This window comes from Stegodyphus dumicola, chromosome 2 (assembly GCF_044657685.1).
Source record: "Stegodyphus dumicola isolate Sdum_Otavi_A_Nest chromosome 2, ASM4465768v1".
Classification (NCBI taxonomy): domain Eukaryota; kingdom Metazoa; phylum Arthropoda; class Arachnida; order Araneae; family Eresidae; genus Stegodyphus; species Stegodyphus dumicola.
The window spans coordinates 148,316,988-148,337,211 of NC_140769.1; the positions used below are offsets into that span (position 1 = coordinate 148,316,988).

At 31.8% G+C, this 20,224-nt stretch overlaps 1 pseudogene across 1 annotated transcript in view; it reads left to right on the forward strand.

The window, feature by feature from the left end:
• LOC118196816 (hydroxymethylglutaryl-CoA synthase 1-like) overlaps nt 1-20,224 on the forward strand; it is a 119,283-nt pseudogene that overhangs the window by 91,338 nt on the left and 7,721 nt on the right. The window contains exons 5-8 of the transcript XR_015039599.1: nt 5,274-5,400; nt 8,964-9,140; nt 14,125-14,275; nt 19,503-19,673. The product of XR_015039599.1 is annotated as a hydroxymethylglutaryl-CoA synthase 1-like (transcript). The remainder of the gene's footprint in view (nt 1-5,273; nt 5,401-8,963; nt 9,141-14,124; nt 14,276-19,502; nt 19,674-20,224) is intronic.

Genomic DNA, 20,224 nt, shown 5'->3' on the forward strand with positions numbered 1-20,224 from the left:
TTTATACATATTAAAACGAATTACTTTTAAAGTAAGGTGACGTCATTGATTACATCATCCACAACATAAAATTTCATAAAATATGATAAACAGTAAAATTTTTATTTCAAATAAAAATGCAAAATTAAATTGATTTTTAATATTTAAAAGCCATAAATAATATTTTAAACACGGAATTTATGCACAATAAAACGCATTATTTTTTAAATAAAATGACAACAAAGTATCGGTTACCATAAATAACTTATCCAGCAATGGGTTTACCATAAGTTGCATTACTCGCCAAAGGAAAATCGCCAAAACATCGCCAAAATCCGTGCAACCGTCTACCAAAGTAGCACCACTGTTTTGATTGATGCTGTTGTTTTCTATATTTCTTCAGTGGCTTTAGAAAATGGAAATTAACTGGATGGAGAAGATGTGACAATGTTTGAAGGAGACAGGGTAAACAAAAGTGATCAAATTGCAGATCAAATGTGCCCAAGAGAGTGTTAAAGTTGCTATATTGAATAATATGTTGTTCTAGTTGTGATTAATTTTATTTATTTATTCCTTAATTATATAATTAAGTTAATTTCCATAAATCCTAATTTAAACAAACAGAAATTAAAGTTTTATACTTAACTGCTTTTCATTTGTTTGGTGAAATTCTGCTTATAAAATAATGCCGTTTATTGGAAATTTTGTAATAGTTTCTTGAAAAATTTTATTTTATAGCAGCAGTATATTTTTTGACAACAATGAGAGACTTGTGCTTGTGAAATTTGCATATGATTTTGTATTTGTGATCTTTCTTTTCTCATTATGTAAAATGTAATACCTTCCAATTGACTTTCACGTTGTAACACTTTATTTCTGTTTAAAAACAATGCTGAATGGCTGCAATCTTGTAAAACTGAGAACTTTACTAATTATTCAAGTGATGTTGATTACACATCAGATCGAGTGGTTTTTTTTTTTTTTTTTAATGAAAAGGATTTTTAAGTATTCGTGGATCACACAGTCATATTTAAGTTGTACTTCTTTTAATTTATTGCTTTATGGTCTTGCAATCTCCATAATCCAGCACTTTCTAAATGCAAATGAGAAACATACAGTTATGTGTGATATTTTTTTGTTGATGAGTGGCCATGCTGCTGAACTTTCATTGGTACTGAAGTTTCAGTGGAAGAGCTGTTTTCAAGTGCAAGTCTGGGGGAACAATGAAAGGGCTGATTGTATATCATGATTTTACTATACGTAGCGTAAATATATAGTTTTCCATAGAAAGCCTTCTGCCAAGGCTCCTCTCTCTCTTTTTTTTTTTTTTTTCGAGTGGATATCCTTTATATGCTAGTATATTCATTTAAACAAGTTGAATTGAAAAACAAAAGAGGTCAACTGCCACATGTTGCCAGCTGAGGAAGTGAGAGCAGGAATGCCTAGTTTCTAGTATGAAGGCTTGATTGAGAATCATTTAGTTTTAGTAAGTTTATTCTTATTGTCTGTAATGGTTCAGGTCATTGTTTTTTAGCCTTTTCGTTGGCTGAAGAATTATGTAAACATGTGCATCATGTGCAATTATGTAAGAAATCTTATGAGAAGGATTCATTTTGAAATGGCACAGTTTAGAGACGTTCATGATTAGCAAGCTACTATTTTTAAGACCATTTTCCATTGAAAAGTAAAATAACCATTAGAAAGGGGAAATAACCATTAAATAAGAAAACTTTTAAACGGCTATTGCAAATTAAAGTTAACATTTTATTTTACCTATTTATAATATATATATTCTGAATCACCCTGTATGTATATATCTATACATACAGAGTGATTCAGAATTTATCATCAATATTTGGTGGGGAGGTAGGGAATAGGAAAAGGAGATTTCACGTAGGAATGCATGGGCGCATATGCCATGTAGTAGGGCAAAATGACTCTAGTTCAATGATGGAAAGAACACATAAGAAGGAAGTAGTAAGGAAAAAAACATTTATTATTGTACATAACAATAAAATAGTGATGCGTAACATTTCTTTGCATTGGTTTTACAGACTTACAAGAGGTGCTCTAACTGCTGACCATGTGCTAGAATGCATGACTCACAATGGCGTTGCATGGACAACCGGACTTTCTGAAATATGCCTGGCATTCACATGCATATCTGCAAGTTCATTCCACGTATACCGGTTTATGTTACTTCTGCAAAGTCACCTAGTCGAATGATGACTGGCTGCACACGTCAAACAGCTGTGCTTATGTATGGAAGTTGTACCTTTACACCACCATGCATCGTCTGCGCCCATACTTTCCTATGTGAAATCTCCTTCTTTTCCCATTCCCTACCTCCCCACCAAATATTGATGATGAATACTGGATCAGTCTGTATATATCTATATATATATACAAGTGTGTGTAGAAAAGTTTTTCATGTATCATCTCCAAGGAACATAAATTCAATTAATGCGATGAATTATTGGAACAAATTTGAGTCAGTATTTTAAGTATAAGTAATTTAGATTTCTATTGTAGTAAAAATATTTAAATAAGCTGTATAGAAATATTATTTTAAACTGGAAAAATTCTAAAATGTAAAATTAAAACATAAAATTCAAAGTATTAACAAAGTAGCAATTATTATTGACTGTAGATTAATTGATTTGTCAAGGGGAACAAACCAATCCTCTATCAAATAACAAAAGCCAAATTAAGTGAGAATGTTTTTCCAAGTAAGGATCAAATTAGTTATTTTGCTAGAGTAAAATCATAAGCTACAAACAAAACTCAAAAAAGAGAAAGGTAATTATTCTTCTTGAACCAAAATACTTGTCATAAACAAAACTGAAAAAATGAGTAAGATTTTCGTTTTAATTTAAGGTCCTTGTTAAGAGGTGAATCAAGCAAGATCTCACTTTAGAAAAAACATTTCCCAACATTCTCACAGTATAGTAAAAATAATAAAACACTATTGGGACCTATACAAATATAAAATAATTGAAATGTGTACAAAAGATATTTGAAAACAATAGAAATATGTACAAATTAATATATTCTTTTAGATTTAAACGCAAAATCAAAAGTAAGTATTTAAATACAAATTTAGGTACAAATTGATGCCAGAAAAGAAATTAAAATTAATGTATATATATATAACATCTGTAATATTGTAGGTTTTGCAGCAGTTGAAACCAGTTCCTCTTTTAGTCATTATAAAGCTCACTGGAGCAAAAACCACACCTGGCCTTCATGGCTAAAACATCATTTTTATTTTGAACAAGATAGTTATTCAGAAATACATTTTGCTTAAACTGGTATAACACTGGGGGTGCTAAATGGGTCATATTATTTCTGTATACAGTTTAGGTAATAGAAAAGAAACTTATCGAAGAGACGTGACTTTCCTTGGCAGAGCAAACAATAAAATAGTGATGCGTAATTATTGCAGTAGTACTTATAAGTTTGTAAAATCTTTTGTTTTAACCCTGAGAACTTGATTGGGTAAATGATTTCGCACTGCAGTTACTGCAAGGGAAGCGTGATATAACATGGTGCAGTAGAGCCTTGAAGAGGGTATGTGCACAGTTAAAATTAAGAATTTAAAGGACCATTCCAATTAAGTTTAATTTGATGGTAAATATTTCTTTATATTTTGATATATTACACACAAATATGGTATAAAATGTGAAAGAAAGTTATCAGGTTCAGTGTTTCTCCTTGTTTGCTTTGGGAACATTCAAGAACCTGACTCGGGACAGGGAGCTTACTAAAGCTATGTTCAATAAATGTGGGAAGTAGACAAGATACACAGGAAGGGTATACGAAACCCTTTATTTTTCTCTCTTTACAATGATTTCCGGACTTCGGAATACAGAGACCAACCACTTGTGGTCTGAACGTAAGAATATAAAAATATTAACTAAATTCTAACTAAACTAACTTTGGATTAATAAACAAGTGTCTACTTGAAGATTGGTCGTATATTAACAGAAAGTCCGTATGTAGTAGAGAGAACTGTTAACACTACGATACGTTTAAAATTATCAAGAGGATTAAACCTCTGGCCTTGAAGGCAACCAGCAACCGAGTAAAACTGCTATGGCAAGCGGCCTGCTCCTAATCACTCCTTCCTCTCTCTTGCTTGGCAAAAGCCACAACTTAAGTACTTGGCGTTCGCAAGACAAATTTGCATAAATAAGTTAAAGCTTTTAATTCTGGCCGGAAGTAGAAAATAAGAAGTGATAGTAAAGATTTAAAATAAAATAAACGTTAGTAAAACTTAAGATCCTTACAAAGTTACTAACAAATTACTAACATAATTTGGCAACAGGCCTTTTAACTTTAATTTAGCTATATCCCCTTCAAAGAATCTGTATTGCGTCACTTACATCTGCAATGATCAGCAGTGCTGTACAGCTGTTGTCCAGTCACTATTCAAAACCGAAACAAAGGAGCATAGTTTATAAATATCCCAGCTGCTTTTTGCCCCTAAGAAACAATGTGACTTTAAAGATGTGATACACACCCATAGTGTTATTAACAAAGATAGGTGTTTTAAGTTATTAATTGAGAAACTATTGACAAATTGAGAAATTATTGAAAAAAAGTGATGTTTTGACAATCAAGATAGTTGTGTTTTCTGACGTTCCAGCCATTTAATATGCAATCTGTATGTCTGCTATGGTTATCACTATTCCAGCTATAACTGAAAAGTTAATGGGTGCTTTCTGTCATCCACAACTAAATTATCATACATGCATATATATATGGAGAGAATTTAGAGTATGCTGACATACACAATATTACAGCTGAATATTGAATTAGTATTTCATAAACATTCAACAAACATGCAATTCCACCCTTGCAAGAGGAAAAAGATGAAACCAGGGAAAATATTTTGGAATTTCAAAGGGTACCTTCATTGTTGTTGTAATATATACAACTTTTATAAAAAAAATCAATATTTAAGAGAGTATATTTTATGTGATTGTTTAGTTTCAAAATAATGTGTGAAAGCAATCCTATTTAAGGAAGAAATAGGTTTTAGAAATATTAATATAAAGAGAGAAGAAATATTATTAAAATAGAAACCCGATAAGTATTTTATAAATGATTAAATTTCTACAATCACTGCACATAGAGATTTTTTTTTGTACAATTGCTTTGTTATCAAAAACGTCTTTTGAATAACCAAATGAATTTCATATGCCGCTTTTAGATTCTTTTTCCAGTTGTTGAGAATTATAATGATAAATTGAAGTGAAACAAATATTTTCATTAAAACTGTTTATTCAATAGGTCGTTATGCTCTGGTTGTTACTGGTGATAAAGCAGTATATGCAGAAGGTAATGCTCAACCCACTGGTGGGGCTGGAACAGTAGCAATGTTAATTGGACCCAATGCTCCCATTATATTGGAAAGAGGTAACATAACTTTAAATAGTTAATTATTGATGTGTTTTGTGGAAAATTATTTCATTCTAGTGATATTTGAAGTTTGCAGCATAGTTCTTTTTATTTATGTGCATAATTACATGCAGATAGATAAATTGAAACTGTATTAGAGAATTTAGAATTGAAGCAAAGAAAAAAAAAAGGAACTTTTTTTAAAGGAACTTTTTTTTCTTTTTAAATCTACATTATCGATGCCTGTTGAGTAGTTTTGGATGTTATTCTTGATCAACCAGTTTTAGAACTCTGATTAAAATAATTCCCGTTTTATCTAATCAAAAGGAAAACTCACCGTATTTAACAAATTTTGTGTAATTTCCAAGGGTAATTTGTGAGTATAATGCACTACTAGTCTTATTAAGTGTTTTTCTGTGACTTCTGTACTTCTGGCCAACAGTTGGTGACAAAAACCTCATTAGATTGAATAATTTTGCACAACTCTGTGTCAACTTCATCATGTCTGGGAGTTTTGCATATGCAGTGACATCACTTTCTATGTAAAAAGAAAAAAAAAAAAAGGGTGAATGACTTATTGCTTTAGCTTGAAATTCACCACTTTCGACTTGATTGTCTGAGGCATCCTCTCATTACTCCATACTAACTGAGTAGCAATAAACATTGACTTTGGTGTCACCTTGGTGGTAACAGCTTCAAAGAGCCATTAACCGCTTGCCATGAGCAACTTTAAAGAGCTTTTCCAACAGCAGTTGTTTCTAATTGCTAAATAAAAATAGGGCCATTAAAGGAACAAGATGGCATGAATGCAACCCCTTTGCCATGCATACATAGCTTACTATCATCAGTCAGCAATGGGAAATAGACATCAAGTAGAAATCCTTTATTGCCAGCTTTGAAGGGGGGGGAGCTCTTCATGAGAACCCTCTTAAAGTATAAATTGGTTCAACTACATGCAACATGACTTTAGTGCAGTACTGTAGGTCTCTGAGTAAATTTTGCATATAGAAACCTGCTATATCGAGCTAGTTTTGTGAAAGTGTGTTGGTATGAAAAGTTACTTGCTGCCTTTAGTATTGTTCTGTCTGGTAGGAATGTTTAGAACATGGCTCCCTCATTCTCCAGCTTCATAATTCAATTATTTGTAATATATTATAAACCTTATTGCATGAATTTGCTTTGCTGTTTTTCTCTCCTTTTAACACAGTATAAATTTTTGTAGTTCATTAAATTGTTTGAATGGGTAAGAAAGGAAGCGTGCTAAAGTATCTTTGCAAATGACACTAGTAAATGTCAGATAGTTAAACTGAGGGGAAACAATTAGAAAGTGCCTGGCCCCTTAAATGTTGGTGTATTGATTACAAAAGGCTGGAGAAGGAAATACATCAATTTTTCATTTAGATATTTAAAATATTAAAGCAACATTGAACAGAAAGAAGAAGACTAATTATTGGCATTTTGTTCACCAAGATTACTTTGAAATATCGTAACAAAGAAGGAATGAACCTTCTACAAGATAAAAATATTTTTATAAATAACTTTAAAAATATTTAAAAACCTTAACATAAAGTGATTTTTTTGTAATGTTTATAATTTTATTTTTAATTTAAACTTGAGGAAAATTAGTTGATTTAAAAAATAAGACTGAAACAGATGCATTTTTCTTTAAGTTCAGTAATATGTAAAATGAATTAATTTAGAAGTCAAACAACAAAAATCAGCGTTATATTTTCAAATTTTCCAGAAATTTTATAGGAAAGTTTGCAAATATAACACTGACTTCTAAATTAATCATGGTCTGGCATGTTATTTTAACCTAAAAATGTAAATTGAAGTTTAAAAGCATTACTTTGTCACATAAATTGGCACTGTTTTTTTCTAGAAGTTACTTTGAATTTAATGTGACCATGGCTTTCTAGTTTTTTTGTATGCAATTTGTTTGAAGCAATATCAATATACATGGCTATTGCTAGATTTATGTGATACTTTTATATTTTGCGTAAAGGGCTAAGATTTATTTTTTTAATCTTCTGTAAATTTATCTTCCATTTAATGTGATGTCCATTTGAGAGTCTTTTAACTAAAACCTAAAAGATTCTTGTGTCAGAAAATATAGAAAGAAGCCTTTCTTTCTGGGCAAGCAAGGACTTTTTGAAAGCTATAAAAGTTATAAGTTTCTTAAAGTATTTAAACGAAGCAAACTTTTTTATATTTCACAGCCTTGGAATAAATAATCGTAGTTTCAGATTAGTGGGGGATAAAAGTTCGAATTTTAAAATAAGATATATGAAATAGGTAGTATAAAGAGTTTTTTGGAGTTAATCTGTTAGGCTGATCCCCAAAAGAGTGCTTGAATAGTCATTTTGAAATGGCTTGGATGGAGCTAATCCTTTTTTTCCCCTTTTTTATGGGGGTTGATGGGAAGAAAGAAAATGGGAATAGTAGATAGCCTTTTTGCTTATATTTGTATGTTATGCAGTAAAGTCCGTGATCCGGACTTCCATTATCCGGAATGATCTATAATTCGGACCTCAAAGCCAGGAACTTACCATTCGCTACGCATGTACGTTAAGCCAGTAAAGCGTTTACACATGCACACTTCCGGTAGTGAAGAAAGTGACTGAGAAAGAAAAGTTATTGAATGTTATTGTTATTGAAAACGGAAAAATTTCGATTGACAAGTTGGTATTCTCGACACAGCTATTACAGGATTTGAACAGTGGAGCTTTGTAACTGAACAAGAAATTATGTCTGTTTATAGAATAGAGAATTAAAGAGAAAGTATTAGCACAAAAAAACGAAGCAACTTAAACAACTTACATTGAAAGAAATGTTTAATAAAGTAAACAAATACATATTAAGCTTTTTTTTTGTAAATTTTGATACCCTTTAGATCATAATTGCTCTTTATTTCATAAATTTCGGTTTCATATTTTTAATTGTATAATTTATGCATGTCATCTTACCAGATTTAAATTGATGATCTATAATCCGGAAAAACCCCTAATCCGGAATCGGCGAAGTTCCGACGAGTCCGGATTACGGACTTTGTACTGTATTCTTTTCTATAAAATATTAATCCAAATATTTTTGGCTGAAAATTTTATTGAATATACGTAAAACAGTAATTAAAAAGATTTTTTTTCAACTAAACTCCTGTCTCCATTGGAATAAATAGTTTGTAGATAGATTGAATCATTCACTGTTAGTTGAAGCTAATTTAATCATTTAAAAATGATTATTTATTTCTAGTTTTTTCCCCAAATGTTGGCAACTGAATAAATGACAGACAGTTTTGCAGGGTTCTGATATCAAGTTGTTTCGTGAAGAACTTGAAATTTTAAAAGACTATATTATCTGGTCGTTGTTTATAAGAGATCTAAAGGAAACATATGCAGCTTAATATGTAGTTAAAAGTGTGACATATTTCAAACTTTAATATTTTTAATTGAATACTATCTGTATGCCAATTTCTCAAGACTTTCAACGGACATTTGTTTCATTATTGTGTTAAATAAGGTTTTTTGTTATGTTTTTAGATTGCTTTTGAGTTACTATATTTAATAAAGAAATCTTTTTAGGCTTGTGTTCAACTTATATGGAACATGTATATGATTTTTATAAACCTAATTTAATGAGCGAATATCCTACTGTTGATGGAAAGCTGTCTGTCCAAAGATATGCTAAAGCACTAGATAAATGCTATGAAGGATTTTGCAGGAAAGCAGAAAGTTTTATAAATCTAAAGGTAAGGAAGTTTTAGCTATGTTTTTATCCAGTTAAACAATAATCCATATGTGTTTAAATAATGTAAAAAAAGCTTCCAGTTTTTTAATAGCATTGAAAATATTCAACATTGGCCATAAAAAAGGTGGCACTATACAAATTCAATACTGGAATAAAATGAAGGCTGATGGTAAGTAAATATTTGAGGTATAGAGCAAATTGAGAAATAGGAGTAGTATATTAGTATTCTTTATATTGTTTTTAATATTTTACAGATAATTTTTTTATTATTTGCTGATGCAAAAATTTAAAGGGAAATGTTTTATAATGATCTATACTTTTTAAAACTCCAGCGTTATCTCCTCTGTGTAATTAATGTATAACTGCTTTCAGCTTTTTGTTGTTGCAGTAATTATGAGCTAAACCTTTTGTAATCATTGAAGGACTAATTCTCACATATTTAGATTTTTATGTGAATTTCATTTAAAGAGATGTATTAGATATACACAAATTTCATTTTTAACTTTTCAATTCAGGAGGCAGATCCACTCTCTCCAATGTTACTTTACTGTATATTTGTTTGCTCATTTTCTAGATAAAAACATTTTATATGGAGTTTCTAGCTTTTCTCAGAAATTACAAGTGCTTATTTCACTGCTTATATACATATATATACATATATTGTTTATATATATATATGTGTGTGTGTGTGTGTACTTTTTTCCACATAACTTACAATATAGCTTTCAGAGGCAGCATTTTTGCCTGTGTGTGTAATATATATATTTTAATACATGAGATCCTCATTTGTATTATCTTTTATTTTCTCCCAAGGTTGTAATGTACAAGATAGAAGGAAGTAAGGTAAGCATATTATTATCTGAGGCAACCTATTTCCTTCTTTCATATTCCCTCAAAGTTTTCCTGAAGAATTTTATTTTTGGGGGGAGATTAATATTTCTGCGATGATATTCTGCACTCTCTGACAACTTAGAGAAAGATCTGTGTAGAAAATCATTATTTTGAGAGGAGGCTGTTATGTAAGGGAAGTTAGCTAACTTATGATTCTGTGCTGACTTTGTAAAAATTCAGTCAGATTAACTGGCAGTTGGCAAGCATAAAGGGCAATCAAAAAGTTCTCTGTTATTGTTCTGTGCTTTGATAAATTACATCAATTTAATTAAAATTGCTGCTAACATTAAATGTAATTGTCCTATTGTCATTGTTATTTGGTGTGCCTTTCAGTTAGAATATTTGTATCCAGTGGTGGCTCGTGGCTAAAATTAGTGGGGGTGCTGTTCCAAAAAAATTTAACCTTTGTTTTAAAATTGTCTAAAAGGAAACAAACATTTATAAAAAGAAAATTTATTTTGAAACTTCATGAAATCTTGCAAGAAAAAAATTAAACATTTCTTAATTACTTTAACCAAAATTGTTACATTTCAATGTTTGTCTATTCATTTAAAAATGAAATCCATTCTTCTTGTTTTAATTTGCGCGAAAAGATCAAAATTTTCTCCTTGATCTCTGGATGAGAACTGAGGAAATTTTTCTTTATTGAAGCAATGCAGGCGCATTTAGTCTTTCCGAATTCCTAGTACTCCTTAGAAAAGTTTTCATTGTTTTCAATGTTGAAAAGCAGCGTTCTGCCTCTGATGTAGTCATGGGAACTCTCAAGAGAATTTTTATCAGTTTCGCAATTTCACTAAGAACATCTAGATTATTTTCGATGATAAATTTCAGTAGCTCAATTAATTTGCAGTATTCATGGATATCAGACCTACAAGAGAATACCATGTTGTTCAATAAGTTCACGGAAGGGAAATGAAGAAACCAATTTTTATTTGTAAAAATGACTTTATTTTTCAACGTAGTTTTCCTCAACTTCAGTACACTTATTCCAACGATCTTCTAATTTATCGATCCCTTGACTGTAGTGGTTTTTCGGCAGCTTTGCAAAATATCCCTCCACGGCAGCTATTACCTCTTCGTTTGAAGAAAATCGTTTTCTACGGAGATATTGTTTGAGGTGTGAGAAGAGCCAGAAGTCGGAGGGAGCTAAATCTGGTGAATAGGCTGGATGTTGCAACAATTCGTACTTCAATTCAGTTATTTTAGCAATTGTTTCTTGAGCTGTGTGCGCAGATGCGTTATCTTGGTGGAAAATGATTTTCTTCTTCTGTAATCTGGGTCTTCTTTCACGAATTTTTTCGTCCAATTGATTCAAAAGGTTACAATAATAATCCGAATTGATTGTTTTGCCAGTTTGAAGGTAATCTATAAAGAAAACTACTTTTGCATCCCAAAAAACTGATGCTAACACCTTCTTGGCTGATTTTTGCACACGAACTCGCTTCGACGCCGAAGAGCCGGGTTCACACCACTCCTTAGCCTCCTGTTTTAATTCAGGATCATGATGGTAGACCCAAGTATCATCCACTGTGATAAATCGACGGATAAAGTCGCTTTTGTTTTTCTTAAAGCGCTCCAAATCTTGCTGGCAAAGTCTCATCCGAATGTGTTTTTGCTCCATCGTTAGAGAATGCGGCACCCATTTTGTACAGAGTTTTTTGAAACCCAAATTAACACCAAAAATATTGCTCACTGTGCCCAATGAAATTTCTAAAGCCTCTGTTAAATCTCTTTCAGTCAATCGACGGTCTTCCATACCATATCTTGTATTTTTCCAATGATTTCCCGTGTTGATGCAGTTTTTGGATGTCCCTCTCGCGGATCGTCTTCAAGGCTGGTACGACCACTTTTGAATAAACTAGCCCACTTGCAAACCATTGTTTTTGAAGGAGCAGATTCACCCAACACATTCACCATTTCGGTATGAATTTTCATTGCCTTTAAACCTTTCTTTACAAAGAATTTGATAACTGCACGTTGCTCAATTTTATCCATACCTGAAAAAAGGCACAACACGTTAGACATAAAGGGCAGTTAAACAATGAATAAATTAACAGATTGAAATGAAACTTTTGACGTGTTCCTAAGAAAGAACAAGTATAAAAATGGCTTCAATTAAAATGGCTTCAAGTTTTAGGTCTAATATTGATGAATAGATGGCGCTCCGTGAACTTATTGAACAACCTTGTACTTTTAGCTCAGTTTCAAGCTTTTTTTTTTTTTTTTATCAATCATTGAATATGCTTCAGTGGTCAGTACTATTTCTTCTGTAGAATGTTCATTCCTAAAACTAGCGAAGCATTTCTTGTTTAACAGTTTAGCAACTGCTAAATGTTTAGTGGAAGAATATCTGCGCATTATATCAATACATAGTTATAAAGTCACATATTTCCTTAGCTTCTGCCATCAGTGTCTTTCAAAAATTCTCACAGTACTTTGAGTTTCTTAATTCTAAAATAGCAGTTTTGAAATTTGTTATATATTCGTTAACTTTAAACACACTAATTTCTCTGGATTGCATTTAGTTGTATATTATTTCAACATGAGGCATCTGATAAAAAAGCTCTAACCAAAACTTGAAATTATCCCCAATTAGATATTTTAAAATTCCTGTTGCTTTTGTAATAAGAACAATTGTTTCATTTGTTGTTGTTGTTTTGCATTTGATGTTGATTGAATTTCAGTAATGCAATTTTTTAAAGGTGCCAAATTTTCATGAACTCTGTTTATGATCCGTAATGAAGTTCCACCTTGTGGAGGAATACCACACGCGTGGAGTAAAAAGAAATCACGTTTTCAACAACATGCCAGAATTTTGGCACTGCAAGAGCGACAGTGCTATTCTCTCTGCCCGGCTTGCGTGCTGCTTTCTGTGTCCGCATGCGTAGAAAAGCCAAACACCACGTTGCTGGAACTTTGAAGTGTGCAGTTCCAAAGACTTTTGTGCCTTTCTCAGAAAGTGGGGGATGGCTACTGACATTAAGCTTAAATAATATGTATTGTAAAAGTATAAAGAAAGAATTAACGACTAAAGAGAAACACTATATTAAATATTGAAAATAATAATAACTGGAAATAGGGGGTACTGCAGCTCCACAGTGCTTATTACGAGCCGCCACTGTTTGTGTGTACTGCATTAAAAGGTCTGATATGGCCGCCTTTGCATTATTTTCCAACTGAAATCATCATTATTAAAGAAAGGCATAAGATAACCCCATTGTGAAGTTTGCTAGATGTTTCACTTTAATTTCTCATGATAAACTCTACGGAGTTTCTCAGTGCTGTGTGTCAGCTCGAAAAGTGACCTGTGGCTGTCAGAGGACAGAGTGATTAACACTTTTTCAGCTCGCTCTTGAACTTCTTGAGATGTAGAGAAGAGGGATGAAAATCACATGCCTTTACATTTCTAGATCACTCTCTTGTATATCTTCAATCTGGACATTATAATTTAATTACACATTGCCACAGCACCTCAAATGAAATTTTTTCATTGCACTTCATATTTTGATAAATAGAACAAAGGAATGACTATTGAAAAATAATGTAGCTTATATACATATCACAAGACTGTTTTTGAATGCCTCTGAAGCAAGAGGAATACAAGTCATAATTTGAGAAGCAATTCAAAAACCTCTTTACTAATTATGAAGATAAATTTATTTTGAAGTTTTTATAGATCAAAGCTCTTTTCTAAGTTGTCAGACTATAGTATCAGTACATATGAAGTACTTAAATATTTCAGTTATTTTCTTAGGTTTTCAGTAGTTGTGATTTTATGGATTACGTAACAATGACACATATGAGGCTTAGCAAAGAGAACACATAAAAGAATTAATGTAACATAAGTCTGTAACTTGAAATTTCTCAAAATCAAATGCATATCAAAACATTTAAATGCCCTTTTCTGTTAATGGCGAAGTTCTAGATTTGTGATTTTGGCATAGTGCTGATGATATAAATTCAATTTTTATGTGTCATTAGTAACTTATTTTCTGTTAAATTAAAGCATAAAATTTAATTTGCATCATCTTTACTATTCAGATATTGGATTTTCTGTTTAAAATATCTGTGTAGATTAAAACTTTTTATTTTCAGATAAAATGGGCTTTACCCTGAAAGACTTAGATGCTATGTTGTTTCATACTCCATACTGTAAGCTAGTGCAGAAAAGTCTTGGTCGCCTTTCGTTTAACGATTTCATACGAGATCCTAATCCAGACATGAATAATGAATACAGAGGACTAGAAGCATATCGGTAAATTATGTTCAATTTTTTTTGTTTAAACAATTAATTGTGCTTAAATTTTGGTATAGTTGATATATTTTACTGAAATGTATAGTGTTTCTTACTATACATTTGAAAGAAGCAGCCATTTTATTTTATGTACTTGTTAGTTTCTTAAACATGCGATGTCTTTAAATATTGTGGTGTCTTAAAAATATGGTGGTCTTATAATGTTTTGCTGTTTAATTCTAAAACATATAAAATTAGTGCTGTTAGCGTCTTATTTATGAATGAAAAATTATAACTAAATACAACTGAATGTGCTTTCTTTCAGTGGTACATTCTGATTTATAGGGTTCTAGTGATATTGTGTGCCAATGTGGTCATCTGTTTTTTCACCTCATTAGTGCTATATGACATTATTTTGAATGAGTGTGAAGAATGAACATCAATTCAGCAATTTTCCTTTTGACATATTCAGTTTCTTTTCCTCTCCAAGTACTCTAAAATAATCTGAATTTATGCAAATTGGTAATTTCCAAATGACTAAGCATCCCTGATAAATTCTTTCCTAACAAAGATATTTCCCATATTGAAAGATTTTGTTCAGAAAACTAAAAACTGAAATTGTATTTTAGAGGTGGGGGACAAGAGGAGGAAATCCAGAGGTGCAACCTCGTTGAGTTTCTTATGCGACCTCTAGCTCTTGTATTAATTAATATTTAATTATATAGATTATGACAATTTAAAAGTTAATAGAATTAACTAACATGCTGTCATGTATTGAGCATAACATGCATTAGAATGCTGCAGTGTTGCAGTTCTAGCAGTCCTTCATAGTCTGAAATTATTGTCATTCTGATGCATGTTTTAGTTTTCCAACGTCCAACAATAGAAATTCTTTTTTTTTGTTCTTATTTTTGGCCATGGCTCACCCTTACTTGAAATATACTAACCCTTTTGCTACAGCAACTGCCACCAGGTACCGTGAGGGTGGCTGTTCTGTGAGAGAGACAGTACCTACTTTTCTCCCTCTGCCCCGCACCCCTCAGCATTCCCTTACATGTTGCAGAGTTGGTGATTTGTAGTTATTTGTGCGTGCTTGTAACAGTCCCGTCTCGTATTGCTTGTAATGTTGCGCGCTTCCAACCTGCACGCAACAAAGTGGTGACTGCTGACAACTGGAAATAGACCAAAGTCTTGAGAAGGGTTTAAATCCCTTTTTATTCAACTTTAGAAATTACAAATGCGTGCTCTTGACGCTCACAAACTACGCCGACCCGGCGGTAAAATAAAAATAAGAAACTAAGAAAAGAATAGTAACAAGTGACTAACTATGAGGCTCTCTAAACGTAACTAACCTCACCGCGTTCTAAAATACCGCTGATACTTTAGCATACTTCTGAATATTAAGTTGAAAGATTAACAAACTGCCGAGGCAAGCACACAGGCCGAAAGGCGTGGTTCTTCAATTTCTAACTAGCCACCTCCACGCTCGTGAAGCAAGAAAGCACACCTTCGAACTCGTTTCCCTTCTATTTAACTCAGAATACTTCCGCTGATAATTTGAATCCTTGCGCGTTCTACTAAAATTTACATACTCTGGCATTGGCAATTCCAGGGGAAAGTAAGGCTTGACAGGAAAGATAGTTTAAACTTAAAATAAATGTTAGTTAAAATAAATATAAACCCTACATGCTATAGGCCATTCTGAAAATCTAGTTATTGTTTTACTTGTTCTGAATTTTTACTAATACACGGTTTTATTGTATTTTAGTAAGTATATGCTTTTTTAAAGATACTATATATCTTGTCAAACTGAAAGAGAAGAAAATCAAATGCTTAGTGTAGAGTATTAGATTATTTCTTTACTTTTGTGAAAGATAAAATGATGAGTTTATTGTGCAATACAGTTTTGACTACTTTGAAGGAAGCAAATGCAAATAAACACTATTTGACTCGTAAAGAATGTAAATATTTCAATTTAGAAGGTGAATCTCATCAGACTGCAGTTCACAAATTGAAAAATGAAAAGCATCATCAACAGGTGACTTTAATGCTTTTGTAAAGAAAATACCACTGTATTTGCTGTTACTTATAAAATAGCACATGTACTTGGGAAAAAAAGGCAGACCATTTAGCGACATAGAAATAATTAAAGAATGTATTGTTGAAGCAGTAGGTATGTTAGGTCCAGGAAAAATTGATAAATACAATTAATTTCCTCTTTCAAGAACTATAACAGATCGGCGGCATGAATTAGCTGAAAATGTAGCAGAGCAACTTTGTATGGTTATACAAAATGAAGATGTTTATTTTTCAATTGTTTATTTAGATGAAAGCATTTAAATTCATTGCTTAATTTAGAGAAAGCATTGATAAAAATGATTCGTGCAAGTTTTGTATTTTATTCATGTTGTAACTAAAAATTTTCAGTGTTACGAAGAACTTTTTGCACTGTGTACGCTCACTAGAACAACTCGCGGAGTTAACATTTTCGAAAAACTTCAAGAACTATGCCATCGACAACAATTAAATATCAGTAATTTAGTCAGTATCTGCACCAATGATGCACTTTCCATGAGAGGTAAAAGAGAAGGATTTATTGCTTTATTAAAAAAAGAAAACGTGAAAAAATTGATATTTCACTGTATTTTGCATCAGCAATTTTTTTTTTTCAAAAATAACCATTTTGCAAGATACTCTGGATAAAACTGTTTTGATTTTGAACTATATTTCCGTAGATGCAATGCGTCATCATGAATTCCAGAACTAGCAAAAATATTGAATGAGCAAAAATGTAAAAATAAAACATTTGATGAATATGTAGTGTCTTGGACTTTTTAATAGAAGAATATACTGATTTTCAGATTTTTGACGAGCACACTTTTGCTATGAAACTGGCATTTGAACCACATTTAATAGATATATCCAAAGCTTCTATGGAACTACAAATGGAGTTATTTGAGTTGCAGGAAGATAGTATCCTCAAATGGCTTTTTGACACTAAAAAGGATCCCATAGAAATCTGGCAAAATGCTGTTGAGTATTCATGCCTACGAAACCATGCACACTGTTTACTTTCCTGCTGTGGACGTACTTACTGCTGCGAGTCAACATTTTCTGTCATGACAAAAATCAAAACTAGTTTAAGAATGCAAATTACAGACTTTCATGTAGAGGGTATACTAAGGCGGGTTACGAAGTTTGATCCAAATATTCAATCGCTTTCAGGAAAGAAACAAATGCAGATATCCCATTAAATTAATATTTCATCGGATTTTAACATTATTTTACGTACTATTGCTATGTTGACTTTTTATAATGTAATATCATTACTTTCTATTGTTTTCTTTATAATGTAATAAATATATTGAAAAATACTTCTACTTTATTATTTTTATTCGAAAGAATAAATATATGTTGTTATTTATGTGAATTCAAAAATATTTTATATTGTAAATTTTTATTTTAATAAATGACTTTAATTTTGTTTCATTATTTCTATATAATGCAATAAAGTGATAAAACTATACAAAAACTTATATTAATTTCACAAGAATCGCATTTAAAGGTATATCAACTTATTGTGGCCTCCTTTAAATCAGCCTAATTTAAATGTGTCCTTTATAACTTATGAGGCCCACTAGCGGCCGAGCGGTTAAAGTCGCTAAACACTGGTAGTTCGGTCCGAGGTTCGAATCCCGCGAACGGGCTGGCTGCATGGTGTTTTTGTGGTTTTCCCATGTGTAACATGTATACGAGCCAGTTTCCCTTAGAAAGTCCTCCACGAAGGCATCTCTCCCCTTAGGCAGATAGCCCTAGTGTGCTTTGCCGTGATTAAATACACCACCTTATCACTTATGTAGCCTCTTTATCACTGCCTAATTTCATGGTAAAAAGGTTCTCCACCTCTGGCATATTCCTTTCCTTGTAATTATTCAACTAATTTATTTCTGGTATCGAGCTGTTGTTGATAGAATTCTGTCTACTCTAGTTAGAAATAAATTAATGACAACTGTGGATTAAAATAATCATTTGCGTTCTTATTTTGTGAGTATTTGTCTTTGTTTTTTGCATTTGTTTGGAATTTAATGAAATACCTCTTCTTGTTTCATGAAGCTGCATAAGTAGTTAGGTCTGCAATTCCTTACAGTTAGATTTCATGCCAGCATTTATGCTTGGTGGTGGGTGATGTTGGCACGTTCCTGGGGGTTCAAGTGCCTATGTGCAAGTTTTTTTGGTTCATCTCTCTGTAATAATTATAAATACATAATTTAATAATTTATTTTGGCCTTTGGACAAAAAAGACCATTTTTACTGAATTTTGGACCAAAAAAGTCAGTGGATGATATATTTGTCCTTACACAGGTAACTTCACTTTACAGGGTACTTATCAAATTAGGTGTCCCTAAATTTGGCACCTGCATGCAGGGCATTTGCTGCATACCTGCCAGGAATGGGCTTAGGTGGTGCCCATTAACTGAAAAGGACCTTTCCAATTTTCTGCATATTTCCATTCTTAGCAAGATAGGTAAAATCATCTTCAAATGGCTGTTCCCAGTGTTGTATTATGATATTTGTTTCTAACATCCTGAATCACGTTTTCTACAAATCTCTCTTCCATTTCAACATGAAAAGAATATGAAAACTGATAAGAAGTTGTTTTCTTCACCCTTTCTTTAGAACGGTGAAATGCAAAGCCATGTTGATTTTGTCTTGAAAAGTTTAGGAAATTTTCTGTATTTATATAGTTTTAGAAATTTATTTAATAATATGTTGTTTAATTTTGGTTGCATGAAAGTGGATCTTTTAATTTGCCAAAACTAAAAAATACTTTTCCTGTTAAAATTTATTTTCTCTTTCATCCACAGGGAACAATTTGAAATAGGATTGAAATTTGCTTTCTCTTGAATCTTTAGGGAAATATTTAATGTTTCAGTTACTTCTACCTAAATCTGTTATGTGAACAAAACTGTTGCATTCTAAAAGATTTTTGATTCAGTTTTTAAATTAGAACCACTGTGATAAATTAATTTAAATGGTATTTAGTAATCTTTTTAAACATCCTGCATAGTCTAAGATTATGATGTTATTGTGCACTATTTTGAAATATCAAGAACGTAAAAATGATTTTAAATGCACTTCAATAAGAAATAAGAATTTCTATTTTGTTCAAATAATATGAAGTTTTTAAGAAAAATTTTCAAAATAATTTTTTCATTATATGTCTAAATTGTTGTCGATTTTATTGTAGTAACCTTAAATTGGAGGATACATACTTTAATAAAGAAGTGGAAAAAGCATTTGTGGATCATAGCAAATCTATATTTGAAAAGAAAACAAAACCCAGCCTTTTGACTGCTAAAGAAGTGGGCAACATGTACACTCCTTCTCTATATGCCTGTCTTGTTTCTTTTATTGCAAGGTAATTTGATATATATGATTTTTGGTAATTATAATAATCCTAACTACTTATGCATTGGTTTAAATACTTATGTTGTTTTATAAATAAGTTATTTTTAATGATTATCATGGACATTATAAGTAAAATGATAATTCAGAAAAGGGGCTGTTCTTTAATAGTGTACTCTGCCATAGATACTGTTTTAATCCAATCCAGAAGCTAAGTAAGCATTCAACAAGAATATTGGGACTTCTTGTTCATATAGCTGCCTCCACTGAGAACATTATCTAAGCTGCAGCAAGCATTACAAACATTATAGTACAATGTCTGAGATCCGGACTCGTCATGACTTTGGCAATTCCGAATTTGGGATTTTTCCTGATCATAAGTTTAAATGTACCATGATCTCGGGAAGACAAGCTGCAGCTTATACATGTTTAAAAGTTGAAAATTTAGGTGTGCATCGTATCTGCCGGAGTGGCGTATCTGAGGGAATTTTACTTTTCCTTTGTCCTTAAAACTTTGCTAATTCAGATAAACGATCTGAATTAGCATCATTTTTTAAAGTTATG